This window comes from Dreissena polymorpha, chromosome 12 (assembly GCF_020536995.1).
Source record: "Dreissena polymorpha isolate Duluth1 chromosome 12, UMN_Dpol_1.0, whole genome shotgun sequence".
Lineage (NCBI taxonomy): Eukaryota > Metazoa > Mollusca > Bivalvia > Myida > Dreissenidae > Dreissena > Dreissena polymorpha.
This window is the reverse complement of record NC_068366.1, coordinates 61748572-61762564: the sequence shown is the minus strand read 5'-3', so window position 1 is coordinate 61762564 and position 13993 is coordinate 61748572. Positions and strand designations below refer to the sequence as shown.

Below are 13993 nucleotides of genomic sequence, written 5' to 3'. Positions count from 1 at the left end.
GTAGATCACGGGTTCAATACTCACTGTGGGAGCGTTCTTTAGATCTCTCCCCCCCAGAGACATCAAGTACTAGGTTCTAGTCCCAGGAAACGGACTCGAGAGCGTTGCAAATAAGCGGTAGGCTTTCGATGCAATCGAGCTGAAATAAATAGGTTTGAACCGAACGTAGTACACACAGCTACTATACAGAGTGAATAATTATTTGAATAATGTATGCAAATAAAAAACGTTACGGTAAGTATTGTTAATTTAATCCGACTGAAATGAGAAGAAAAACACACGTTTTATATTACTTTGTTAAACGTGTTTAATGCGATGATAAATTGCTTGACAACTAAATTCATTTGTATCTCCTTGTTTTTCAAATATTGTTCGTGCATTTACAATAAATCGTGTTACATTACACACAACTTTGACAACTAGCATGAACTTTTTTAAAGATTAAAATCAAGCCGTGTTGCAGTTACTGCACCCTTAGCCTATTTTTAAGCCGCTCTATGAAAACTGGACTAAATGCATGTGCGTTAAGTGTCGACCCAGATTAGCGTCCCTGTTTGGCCTGTGCGGATGACATCGTAAGCATATGCATTAAGCCCCGTTTTCGCAGAGTGTCTCTCATATTCACTATATTTCAGATCGGGAACTCTGGTTGCCGCGTTTGGCGGACCATTGACGGGGATGTTCACGCTCGGCGCGTTCTTGTCCATGGGCTAACTCCCAAAAGGTAATATTATCACAGCTTACCGTAACTCGCGTATGAGCCACGTTTTGAGAAAACAGGACTTATTGCATATGTGAAAATTGTCATTGCTGTCCGCACAGACTAATCATGGACGACCTTTTCCGGTTTCATAGATTTGTCGTTTGTGGGGGGGGGATGGTCTGATTAAAACGAAAATCCAGTGTTGGCTAAAAACGTCGTCACTGATTTTCTATTATTCAACGACACTATGTTGCATTAAGCCCTCAAAACGCTCCTTTGGATTTGTATAACTCGAGTGTTAGTTCTCTCAACGAAAACAGTCCTCGGAGTGTTGGTGTGTGTTCATAGTTTAGTCCTCGTAATATTGGTAAAACAAACGCAGTCGTGTCATTTCAATTTAAATCAGTAAGATATATGTTTATGTTGACATGTTAATTGCGTAGTTCGTTACAGTGTATACGTTAAACAAAATAGTATTGAGTCTTAACATATAGAGGGGCGATCGTGACCACTCGATCGATGATTTCTGCTTTCAAGTGTGTTCGCGTAAATATAACTCTTTTAACTCTTCTATAGTTTCCAAACAGAGTATTGAACGAACATGTATCTTACTAATTAAACTTTTAAAAACAATATCACTAAGTTTAAGGCGCTTCATCAATTTTTTATGTCTCACGGTGAAAGTGTTATTTCTAGTTACCGAGTCTGGTTGTGAATATATTTACCAAAAAATTCATTTTCTTCATTTTCAGATTTACGTAATACCTGCAGTTGATGAGGTTGGTACAAATAAGTAACAATCATTGCTTCTTACAACCACGCGCTTTCTGCATAACTTGTTGCAGATTGACTTGTAAAATAGTATGCATACAATTCTATTTACGTTAGATCAGTTTCATAAACAATATGTGTGTGTAACCAATAGTATTTAAAGGCAATCAGGGCTTCGATTTCAACTGGCTTGTCTGGGTATTGTTCAATTTCTGTATATTTGAGCAGGACGGAGTTTCTATTGTGTTTTCTGTTCACCTTTCAAAAAAGACAATGTATCGGGTGTTGAACTTTTTTTTAGATAAAATAATTTCTGTCATCATTTTAATGTCATGATCCTCGAGATTTCTATGTACTGGTGTCATCTCAAGATGCTGATATTGTTAGGAAAGTCTCTCTTTATGTGTACCACTTGATGTTATTGATACCTCATGAACATTGAAATTTGACACAACTCAAACTGTTACCATAACTTCTTCATTTCATTGCCTTTTACCATAACTTCTTCATTTCTACACTGATTTACTTCAAATTGATAATGAACATCTCTTATGACAATACGGTCAATCTCAACTATGCAGGGCCCCATTACCAACCCTGGGGCGCCCCCTGGGTCAAACATGCGGCGTGGGGATACGCGTCGGCCTCTGCCGCGCCATTTCTATTTATATTTTGTCCTTAATTGTATAATTTTTCACCAAAATATTTCTATGTTATAAAATATTTATTGCTTTAATTAAAAAGTTAACAAAAATTGTGGAAAATGTATGTTGTTTTGTCATCGTGAAAAGGTTTTTAGCGGCAAATTCGGCCGTGGGAATTTCGAGGATCTTTATCCCACGACAATGAATGACATCGTCAGAATATTTAAATTAAACCAGCCAATTATGCAAATTGACCCGCTTAAGAAGACAAGAAGACATAGAGAATACTAGGTCGGTGCCGAAAAAAGCAAAGTTTATTTTGCGAGGCTTAGAAAATCTGAACCACGAGCCTTGGCGAGTGGTTCAGATTTTCGTGCCGAGCAAGATAAACTTTGCTTTATTCGGCACCGACCTAGTATTCGATTTATCCCATCAATTTTCTTAATCGTAAATTATTTCTTTAAAAATAGAATAGGAAAATCGAACTAGACGGAAAATCCCAAAGATATTTTAAGCAAACATTGTTTCATAATTAATATCGTGTCGAGCCTCATACATTACAAAAAGATCAGTAACTAACCTGTTTTTCTGTTTATCATACCTCTACGTCCCCGATTTTTAAGAAATATTGATAAAAAGACACTAAACAACTGCATCTTTAGCGTGAAACAACTTGCATTGTGTCGTATGACGTGTTAATAATGACGTCACGATTACGCGCACTTAATATTTGTAAATAATGTTTATTTGCTTTTTGAGTTGCACTTTGTGTTAAAAATATTTACATCTTGGTATCAAATTGTTTGTTTTGTTGAATCTGATTTGATTTTACTAAAAATGATTACTTTTTAGTTGATTCCGAGTAATATGAACATTCTTCGCCGCGCGTGACAGCTTTATTTCAGCACTGCTGAAATAGAGGAAAATTTATTCCACAGTGGTTTATTTCGACAATGCACGTCTGATGATGGGATAAATAACTACACAGATAGAATGTTGAAAATGTAGCCCGATGTAGGTATCGGATAGAACGTTGAAAATGAAGCCCGATACCTTCCTATTCAACGATATTCGCCAGTCGGGATAATTATGGTGGCATAGACTTGTCATATAAAGTTAGCACAGAACGTCACATAAGTAACATTTATTTAGGTTTATACAGCATGTTCGCTAGAAAACTATGGTAATTATTTCGTTAAAAAAACACATTGCACCGGACACCTTAACATTTGATTAGTGTTTTTAAAGGACATATTAAAGGTAAACGCTAAAACATCACACATATCGGACAGATGTAATTTGAAATATTTAATTTATAAAAACTCTCAGGGATTTTATTTTACAAAGAATGGCATATTAAAGGAGTCAATGATGTAGAACAAATATACGACTATAAACAATGCAATTTCATAGTTATGAGCAATTAAAAATGAAAAGGGGAAAACTAAATAATAAATTATCAACCGCCAGCATATTTACTCTCATCAATCTCAAAGCCAACACAATGCTGCAATAGTAGACCAACAACTCTTACTGACGCAGCAAATCAATCACATTAAGGCAAGTACAAAATGGGAATTATATTTTGTCAACGAACTAGAAATGAATTAATTGTTTATTCAATCTTTTAGACTGACACATGACACCAAGCTAAGGACGTTCCAGTATAAATATACTATGTAAATTATTCCAAACAATAGTTACCTATTGCTATGTGATTTAACACAATCCAATATGTGTGACTTTTGTAGTATGTCATAAGATTCGAATTTGCACATGTGTTGGGAATGTCCTGTAATTTAACAGTTTTGGAACGGCGTAAAAGTGTATATCGAACAAACTTCGAATGTGACGTTTGTTTCAAAAGTTGACATTTAAGCTTCTTAAACATTTTAGTTGGTCGTTTAAAAATTGTCACAGTTTGTTAATCATATTGTTGACACAATTTTATGTTTTTAGAAATAAGTATCATAACAGCATATCCAATATTAATCATGTTAATACATATCTTCAGAATAGGCTCACTATTGAGGAGATAATTGCTTTCAATACAGATCAAATAGAAACTTAAAGAACAATTTGGAACAGTTGTTAAACATCATATTAAAAAAGTAGTCTGATTGTGTATTTTTAGCTTTAATCTTATTGCCGAATCGTATATAATTATGTATTTTGTTATTGTTTTGTGTTACTCTTTCGACAGATATGTTTGTGGTATGTTTTTTTTGTAATGTTTTTTATTGCTATTACTTCATGCGTGTAGTTATGTTTTTTATGACCAATAAATAATATAAAATAATTTTGTATTTTATACATGTTGCTTTGTCTACGAAAACTCAAAGGTACGTGAAATTTATCATGATTTTATCCGAAAACTTTCATCTTTAAGCGACTTGTTCGCATTTCGGGAAAATGACGATTTGCAGATTTTTTTTTATATTCAAAGGGAAATATATGTATTTTTTAAACAAACGAAATAACGCGAGTGAGGAAGAGAAACTGTTAACATTATTTGTTCGTTCATTGACCATATTGTGTATAACTATTTTAGCGTTTATAATTCGCCACGAAAACGACGGCATGCGTGACGCAGCGGTAGCGAATGTGCTTTTGGTTCCAAATCTCCCGTGTTATAATCCCGGGCAAAAAACAAATATATTTACTCTACTTTTGTCTCGTTATTGTAGTTATTGAAGACTTTCCACAATGATATATTTGTAAGGAGAGTAAGGGTATGCATCGAGTAATTGGAAAGGACAACGTATATATAGTAATTATTCTTTATGTATTACTTCATAGGGTGCACTATAACATTGTATGAGTATTTGCCAAAACTAAATACATGTTTTCGGGTTGGGGGGGGGGGGGGTATTTTACCTTTTTTACGTGGCTTTACTTATCCAAACTAGATTATGTAATTAAAACTAAATAAAAGGCGTCATTGATGAAGACCATAATTTTGTGTCTATCAGATATATGCACATTGTTCTGTGGATAAAAATAGGCTTCCGGTAAGCGCAGCGCAATTATTGATATACTCGCTTTTCATCAAGGCTCCCGGCGCAAGCGGGTTTGGTTGGTGGTCACCATACCGGACAGGTGGGGTTTTCATCGGAAACTACGGCCCCCCCCCCCCTTCAACACAATACCACACAAAAATTGAATAGCTGTCAGCAAAACTTAAATAGCTGGACATAGCAGTTATAATTCAAAACTTCGCCCCAACTTTCGTGAGGCTAGTAAGTAAATTAGGTAGGAATGCTTGGACAAACTCCGGGTCCTCAAAAATGCAGCCTCTGACGCGAAAGGACCTCATAAACTTCGTATATATAAATTGTTTTAGACGAAAAGTGAAGTATTTGAGCAAATGCTACATATCCCCATATTTAGCAAAAATAACGTATACTTACCTTGCAACGCAAAATACAGCATATTATTATTCCTGAAACCTGATAACTAATACAAGTTACTTTTAACTGGCAAGACATTTGTTGGGTACATGTTCTAGTATGTTTTTCGTGAAAAAGACAGATTTCTTGTATTTAAAAAAATCATAAACGCTACCACGATACAGCATCAGTAGCACGAATTATTCGCGAACCGTATGCGGTTATCGTAAGGCAGTTCTGGCACACCATATTACTATTCCTCATTCTCCCCAATTACTCGGTCAATTTGTTTGAGAACTTAACTTGTGTTATATTTTAAACAGAAATAATATCGGTTAAATTGATGATAATAACTTGTCAATTGTTTATGTTTTACCTGGTTTAAATTAATATAATTATTTAAATGTAATCAAAAGGATCTTATTCATAATTCAAGTACTTATATAATTATTGCTTATAAATTGATAAATACATTTTAAGCTTGATATATATATATTGTTTCAAGTTTTTGCGAAAAACTTAGAGACTGGATTTGAGAAGATGGTGTTCCCTCTGCCACCACGAGAAGAGGACGAGCATGATATGCGCAGTGAACTTCAGAGATTTATTTCATTTTCAGCATTTCCCCAGTACGCAAATGTCTCTGGATTAAGACTGGCCCAAGCGGGGTTCTTTTACACGGGATTAGGAGTTACGGTGAGGTGCTTTTGTTGTCGTAGAAACCACTCTGACTGGCGAACAGACGACGGCAACTTGTTCTGGACGGGAAACGAGATGCACGAGACGGACTGTGCTTTTATGCTGGGAACGGACACAAGTAACGTCCTTATGCACGAAATCATGAGACAGTAGAAACCGGGTTGGATTGTCATAACTTTGGTTATGGCCTCTTTGGGATACATCATGTAAGTTAACGATTTGATCCGTTATCTGTATACGCCGATTTGACTCGAGCTTTTGTTAAAATGCCTTGATGGTAAATAAGTTATTTCAGCCATTCTTTTCATAATACACGCAACAAAGTAAGACATAGCTATTGTCTTCAACCACTGGATTGAAAGCGCGATAACGCGACACGGAGAAGCGAAACCTCGATGCGTTACATTTATTTGAATTATAGAACACAATTTAAGTATTACACATTTATACGAATTTAGTGACAATAGAGTTGTTTGGAAATTCCATAATTCCGTTGAACACTTGTTTATTTTAGTTAACTTGTATGCACATTTTGTTCCTAAAATTTGTGTAACCCCAGCACTCGCTCTGATATTTGAAAAACCTAAAGCGCGTGAGTTTCAAATCTCCCGGAAGAATTGTCGTGATTTTGGTTTTACTGACGTTGCAATCTTATTATATTGGGCTAACTCCAGCTTCAAACATCGTCGATTACCCAGTGGCACGTGTATTTTGTTGTCAAACTGTATTATCACGTTGGGATGGGATGCGATCGCATTATTACCGGCACATATTACTAAAATGATACAGTTACTGTCAATTGTCCGAGAAAAAACGTACCCGAGCACCTTCGCTCTGCTGAATATTTATGTCCAAAATGACTAAGTTTATTGCGATTGCCTTTTAAAAATACATTTCTTGTTTCAGATGTGTGGATGATGTGCCTGATGATGAAATAATTGTTTCATTTTCTGACGAAATTTTATTTTTTGAATTCATTGAAAGTGAGATATGTGGATGCTTACCCCATATGCACAAAGACAAAATCAGCCTGATACTGGTTTTAAAAGCATCTGAAAACAAACACTTTAAGTGGCTGAAAGCTTGTGAATTGTAACCATGAACAAAATCTAAGACTGTCGCGCATCATTACAAATTATAGGTCAATAATGGGGACTAAGATGATTTTTGAATATATGTGGAATATTAGCAGCTCGGACCTGCCATGTGGCATTTCAAACAATATTCCAAATGGAATTAATGCGAAGTTGAAATTTATAATATAAAACATGACTTTAATACACATGTTGCACTCAGAAGTTGTCAATCTACTTAAACTATTAATAGTAGTACTATCCAAGTTGTCCGTGAAATGAACATTCCATTAAGCGTACAACACATACACCAAGGTTCAACAGAGAAAGACCTGTTGCAGACAAATCAAAGGCTGTATAAATTAAGAAAGACATGCATTTTTTAAAATGTAAAGTGGAACAGTTTTAACCGTTTCAAAGATCCGTAACAATCATGATCATGGATTATGAGCAGGAAAAAATATCACTAATATGCATGAAATCTAGTGATTTTTGACATAGTACCAATGCTGTTTCATGTTGTTCAAAGACATTCTTGAATTTTGTTAAACAATGCTTTGTGTAGTAGGTATAACACCAAATAATTTCATATATATGATTTAGTAAAAACTGACCGTAACAACAGTTCATGAGTGTATAAAGATGAATTTTAAGAGGTGTTCCACAAAGATTATGTTTGATATGGTCAGCACTGCGACCAGGAGGAACCTGGTTCGATAGACCCGAGAGGAGTACATGTTCATCCAACGATAACGACTCTATAGTGTATCTGTAAGTGAAACGTGTTTGATGTTATTAAGTTGAACAAGTACGTTCTAAATTAAAACAAGTAGTGTGGTAAAAATTAAAACAAGGAGCAAATATTAGTGCAACATTTCTTTATCCGGTCAATTGTAACGAATTGTTATTCCATAATAGTGGCAATGATATGATATCACCTCTTTAGTAAATTAAAGAGTAAATTTGCGGTTAATATGCTAAACCAATTAACACAAATCATGTTTGTTTGTGTTTGTTAATTATGTCCCATAGGGGTACTAACTTAAATTTTGACCAACGTTTTGCCGCATTTGTTCTCTGATATATAATTGAAGAGATGACATACTGTTTTGTTAAAAAAATGCTCTAATTTAAGTAGACCAAGCGCCCATGGGCTTCGAATAATTTGTAACCTTTTTCAGCTCGTATTATATGAATTTTTTTCAAATATCATTTTGCTTATGATGAGCTTTAAAGCTTCCAAATATGGTTATTCTATTGTAAAAATCGTAACAAATACTGTGATAGTGCCCATTTAACATGTTTATTGTAACGTAAAACCTGCCTTTTTCTACTAACGTGTTAAAACAAGACTCACAAAACTTCACCGTTGATATTGTTAGCTATTTCTGGTCAATATAGTGCATTTTGGGGTAACGAACAAATAATATGTATTAGGCTTGCGTATATTTTTTTAACTAAAAACATCCACCAACATATCATTCTTACTTCATTAAGATATGCGTGAACAGAGGGAATATGCATTGTTTTATATGTATCTTTGTATATTTTCTAACGGGAATGACCTTCGATAAAGCCTTGTCATCCTTAACCTTTATACCTTATATTACATATCAACAGACTGGATGGAATTATCATGTTTTAGGGAAAATAATTATGAAGACTCATACAAAAGAGCGTTAAAACATGTTCATCAAAAATAAGGTGTATTTTAAGGTAAAAAGTAATGTTTCTCGTCTGACTCTGATATATGTTAAATATTGAGGAAATATCTTAATTCATGCTTTTTGAAAGTCAAACACATGGAAAAGAATCTATGTTTTGAATTGTTAACTTCCGGCACTTTGATATTGTATTTTTAATGTTATTATTAATAATTCTTTAATACACATATGATATGCATGCAGTTCTTCATTACATTTTTTTAATTGTAACTATTATTTTTCTCACACGTTTCGTTGTTTTAGTATATAATTGTTGTCCGATAGTTACACTAATTTATATAATTCGCCTGTTGTATGTTTGCCTATATTGAACAATGTGGTTGTTGCTGTATAGGAGGTCATACGTCGGTTGAATGAATCCGCACGGAATGACATTGCAATTTTAAAATACAACTTAAAACGTATTGAACTTATTTCAAACCATACAACAGTTAGATTTATTAAAACACATAATGTCTGGATACTACTACTTCTACTACTACTACAAATACTACTACTACTACTACTACTACTACTACTACTACTACTACTACTACTACTACTACTACTACTACTACTACTACTGCTACTTCTACTACTACTACTACTACTACTACTATACTACTACTACTACTACTACTACTACTACTACTACTACTACTACTACTACTACTACTACTACTACTACTACTACTACTTCTACTACTACTACTACTACTACTTCTACTACTACTACTACTACTACTACTACTACTACTACTACTACTACTACTACTACTACTACTACTACTACTACTACTACTACTACTACTACTACTACTTTAGCAACTTCACGTCGGGAAGTACATGGTTCACATACATATATCAATTTCTACGCGTATAAGCTCGTCAATATGTACGTTTAGGCATCCATGCCACTATATACATTCAATTATTTGGTAGAGCCGACTGGGCTTGTGACCTTAAGGTCTTCAGCTTTTATTTTGTCATCTTTAGACGTACATGTACCTCATGTTCATTATCTAATATTGTAAGCCTATTTCATAGGACAACTGTGTGTAACTTATCTACGCACAAAACAAAAGTGCGTTTGCAGATTCATTTCCGAAAAAAATAAAAGTTAACTTCATTATTCATATTCAATGTAAGCTAAAGGTTGTGCTCTGTTAACATAACACGCAACGCTTTTGTTAGACGCGATGAACCGACTCCGTACCATAGCGTGCAAAGACACGAGTGTACACATGTACAAACAATGAGTATTGCATAATTCTTCGAAGTGAATCGTCTTGCGCTGGTTTTATAAAACCTCGTTCATCATGACATAAATGAAATCATTCTATGAACAATCGAAAAAACACTGATGACTTAAATGTATATGTAATGTTAAATAGTGTTTCGATTATGGTTGAGTATCAGTGAAAATAAATAAGATAATCGTTCGAGACAATTTCGACAATTTTAAAACACATTTATTACTTTTAGCTGTTATATATTTTACATTGCTATTAAGCCTGAATGAATATATAATATATCGCATGATTTTCTACAAAGGGTTCCCAAATCTCATGTCCTACTAACTTTCCCATATTCTATTCTTTCTGATAGAGTTTCGACTTAATGCTTGCTCATCACCACCATGGACAGTTGGCATACATGTGTGATATTTCTTGCCATAATGTATGATTTATTAGTCTCCAAACAATTAACCTACTTGATCCAGGGATCAAACTGACGAAATCCGGACTTTGAGTACAGCGATCTTAAAACTGAGCTAGCCGGGTGCGATTTACAGCAAGAAAGTACACCATATCAGGGATATAAGGATATTGTTTCCAATACTCAATGCTTAAATGCAAAAAAACACAAACATCAGGTTTAAAACAGCAAAAAAAAATCGAAAACAATTTAAGTCAGGAAAAAGATATCATTCGTCAATAATCGTTTAAGTAATTTCTAATGCATGAAGCTGCAGATTTGAACAATAATTTAAGAGTGTACAAACGTGCCCATGTGTGCACATTTGCGATTTAAGGTTTCATGTTTTATTGCACACGATAATTTATTTAATTTTAACAGCATTTTGTTTACAATAAACCACAAGGACAAACCTACGCGCTATTCCACGTATACCATTACTGTAAAATAGCTAACCGATCTTAGTTTAACCTTCGATAGTCTATCACAATCCATCCGTATCACGTACGCCAGTGTCGTAAACAGCTAGCTGACGGGGAAAAGAATGCCGTGAAGTAAGCGATATTGGCAAACATGTCAATTGTTGTTTTTTGTTTACGTAAAAGAGTTGTGTATAAAAGTACAAAAAGAGGAGAGAAATAAATAAAATAGTTATTTTTACAATATGTCATCTTAGTTTGCATCTTCTACAGCGTTTCTGTTATCATCAGCTTCATTTAAAATACATATCTGCCTACTACGGCATCAATTTTTTTCGACGGGGTCAATTTGGACGCCTTTGACTTGTTCATGAAACAACTCAAGGGGCGGATATTTGGCTTACGTATCCCCAAGGGATAAATGCGTAAGTATATACACGAAATCCAAGTATATAACATGAAATCCAGTCATTTTGATGTTTTTGAAACTGTCACTTTTTACTCGTTCACATTTCTTTAAAAACTTGAACAACGAGTCCAAAATTAACCCGTGGCGTCTTCAGTCAATGGAAAATATGTTCGTTGCAATGATTTTAGTCTCACTTGTGTGATATAATTATAACGACCGAATTTATAACCTACCTGTTGTTCGCGCTCGAGACCAACTGTCTGTCTTCGACGGCACACTCTGACATCGACGTGACGCGTAATACGATGTGCACTATATGTAATGTACTTGTTTGGTAACATGACATTGTGCGTTTAAAAATAAAATAATTCACGCATATCAAGAAGTTTACAAAACATCAGAATGTTTCATAATACATCAATATTATGATAAATGCTGTTATAATGATATTTGCAAATTTGATTGACTGTAATAAAAATTCGTGTTGCATTTGCTAAGGGTCGCTCGATTGGTCATTGTCGGCTCGGGTACTACTTAAATGTAAGTATACTTAAATGAACCCCAAAAACGGAAAATATACTAGCACGTTCCCGTGAATTCTAACGCTAAATTGGTCGTTGTCGGCTTTTTTGTTTAATTAAGTATGTCTATATTTATGTTAATATTTTGTAAAAATGGCCTCTATACAATAAAAAGTCATACTCAATAAAAAAAGTTTAGGCAGGTATTGTTCAAAGAATATTTTGTTTCGTATTCCACAGCGATTTTTACGACATCGAATTTTGGGCGGGAATTAAAATCGGGTACAGTCTTAATTGGCCGGGTAGGTTTTAGTATTTTGTTATGTATACATTTATGTAGTACCCGAGCCGACAATAATTAATCGAGCCTAAATGTCAGTACAAGGAAAGGAAATAATCGTTTTGGTTGTTGTTACTCACACACAATAGTCTTAGTAGTACATATAGAGATCTCCGCCCAAACCCTTGATCACAATGGTGTCTCATAAGGGTTTTGCAACTGGCAACCATGTGTGATCTGTATAGGTTGTCCATACGTGATGTATATTGGTCATATCTGGACTGTAATTATACACTCTGTCTTAAGCTATCAGGAATATTAATATTGTTAAATCAACAATCTATTTCTACATTCCAAACTTAATTAAACAGTCAGATTTGAGCAACATGACGGTTCAGACTGGGATAATGGCCCCACTTGCTATGATTTTGTTGTCTGTCCGCCTCTCGCCGTCTTGAGCTCGTTGTCGTTGGGCTTCTTGAACTGCAACGTCCCTGAACAAGTTTAGAACTTACTGTGGCGGACTTTGTCTTTTACGGAAAGACTCCTTTCGATACCATACAAGTCCGACCGATCCTTAGCACTTAACTGGGGCAAAAAGCAACCTTTCGATTTTAGCTAGCTACGAATAGAACTTCATCGCTTAAAAAGTATCCGTTTCACGGAGGTTACGAATTCAAACAAAGAATAATTACAAAATAACTTTAGGATCATATGCATGATTTATAATATCTCCGTCTGATGTGCATGTGCGTTGCACATCGGAAATCGTACTGCGCATCGCGGGTGGTAACCTCGGCAGCCGCCAGATATAGAACATTCGGGACGATGGCGTGTACTTTGCCACCTCAAGTTAGATGGAGCACGGAATCCGGACAAAAAGGCCGCGTCGGACATGAGTCCGCTCTTTTTTACAAATCGACTTGCCCACTCCTGGGTCCGGTTTAATGAGAGCAACCATGGTCGGACGACTATGGATGTACCAGCGACTAATCGTCGTACGACGATAACCAGGTTTAATGGTGAGCGACGATCGCCAGTCGACCGCGCGTAGTTTGACATACTGTCGAGCGACCGCAGTCCACCCTCACACCACGACTGCTCGTCGCTTGACGCTTTGTCGGCACCCAAAACCCGTGCAAAATGTACGCGGATAAGTACGTTTAGCAGACCCTCTTAAAGGCGAGGCCACGGCAGATAGCCGGAGCCGCAATGTGCGTTCAAGATGTCGGTGTTCAATGTGTCCTGCAATTCACATTAATTCACGCAGCTGGCTGCGCTCTTCATCGACGCACGAGCCGAGTGATCCACCGCGTAGAGTTATTTTTGTCTGCACATTGACGGGTCGACTCGCGGCCGCCATGAGACAGCCGGAGACCCGCGCTTCGACGCCCTGAAGGGCGAGCGAAGACTTGCGTTCTAGGTTGACTAGTACTGGTACTAGTCGAGACCGAGTGTTACGTAAACAACGATCAGGGCGGCAGCGACTCTGCGTCACCGCTCTTTGAACCTCGCGGGACAACCAAGCGAGCGGTCCCGCTGGCCTCGGGGTTGCGAGCCCTCCCAGGTACCCCACAGTCCGGACGCTTAGGCGGATTCCGCGTCCGTTCGCATTTCGACCCGGCGTTTCCAGCTTGTCGGACACGCCAACGCCATTTACGTGGGCTAGTAGTGCGGGCGGCAG

General features: G+C 36.2%; 1 non-coding gene across 1 annotated transcript; it reads right to left on the bottom strand.

Moving 5' to 3' along the window:
* Positions 1-13477: 13477 nt before the first annotated feature.
* On the bottom strand, positions 13478-13631 carry LOC127854331 (5.8S ribosomal RNA). The gene has a single exon (XR_008037039.1). It is a non-coding gene; the product is annotated as a 5.8S ribosomal RNA (ribosomal RNA).
* Between the last annotated feature and the right edge of the window lie 362 nt (positions 13632-13993).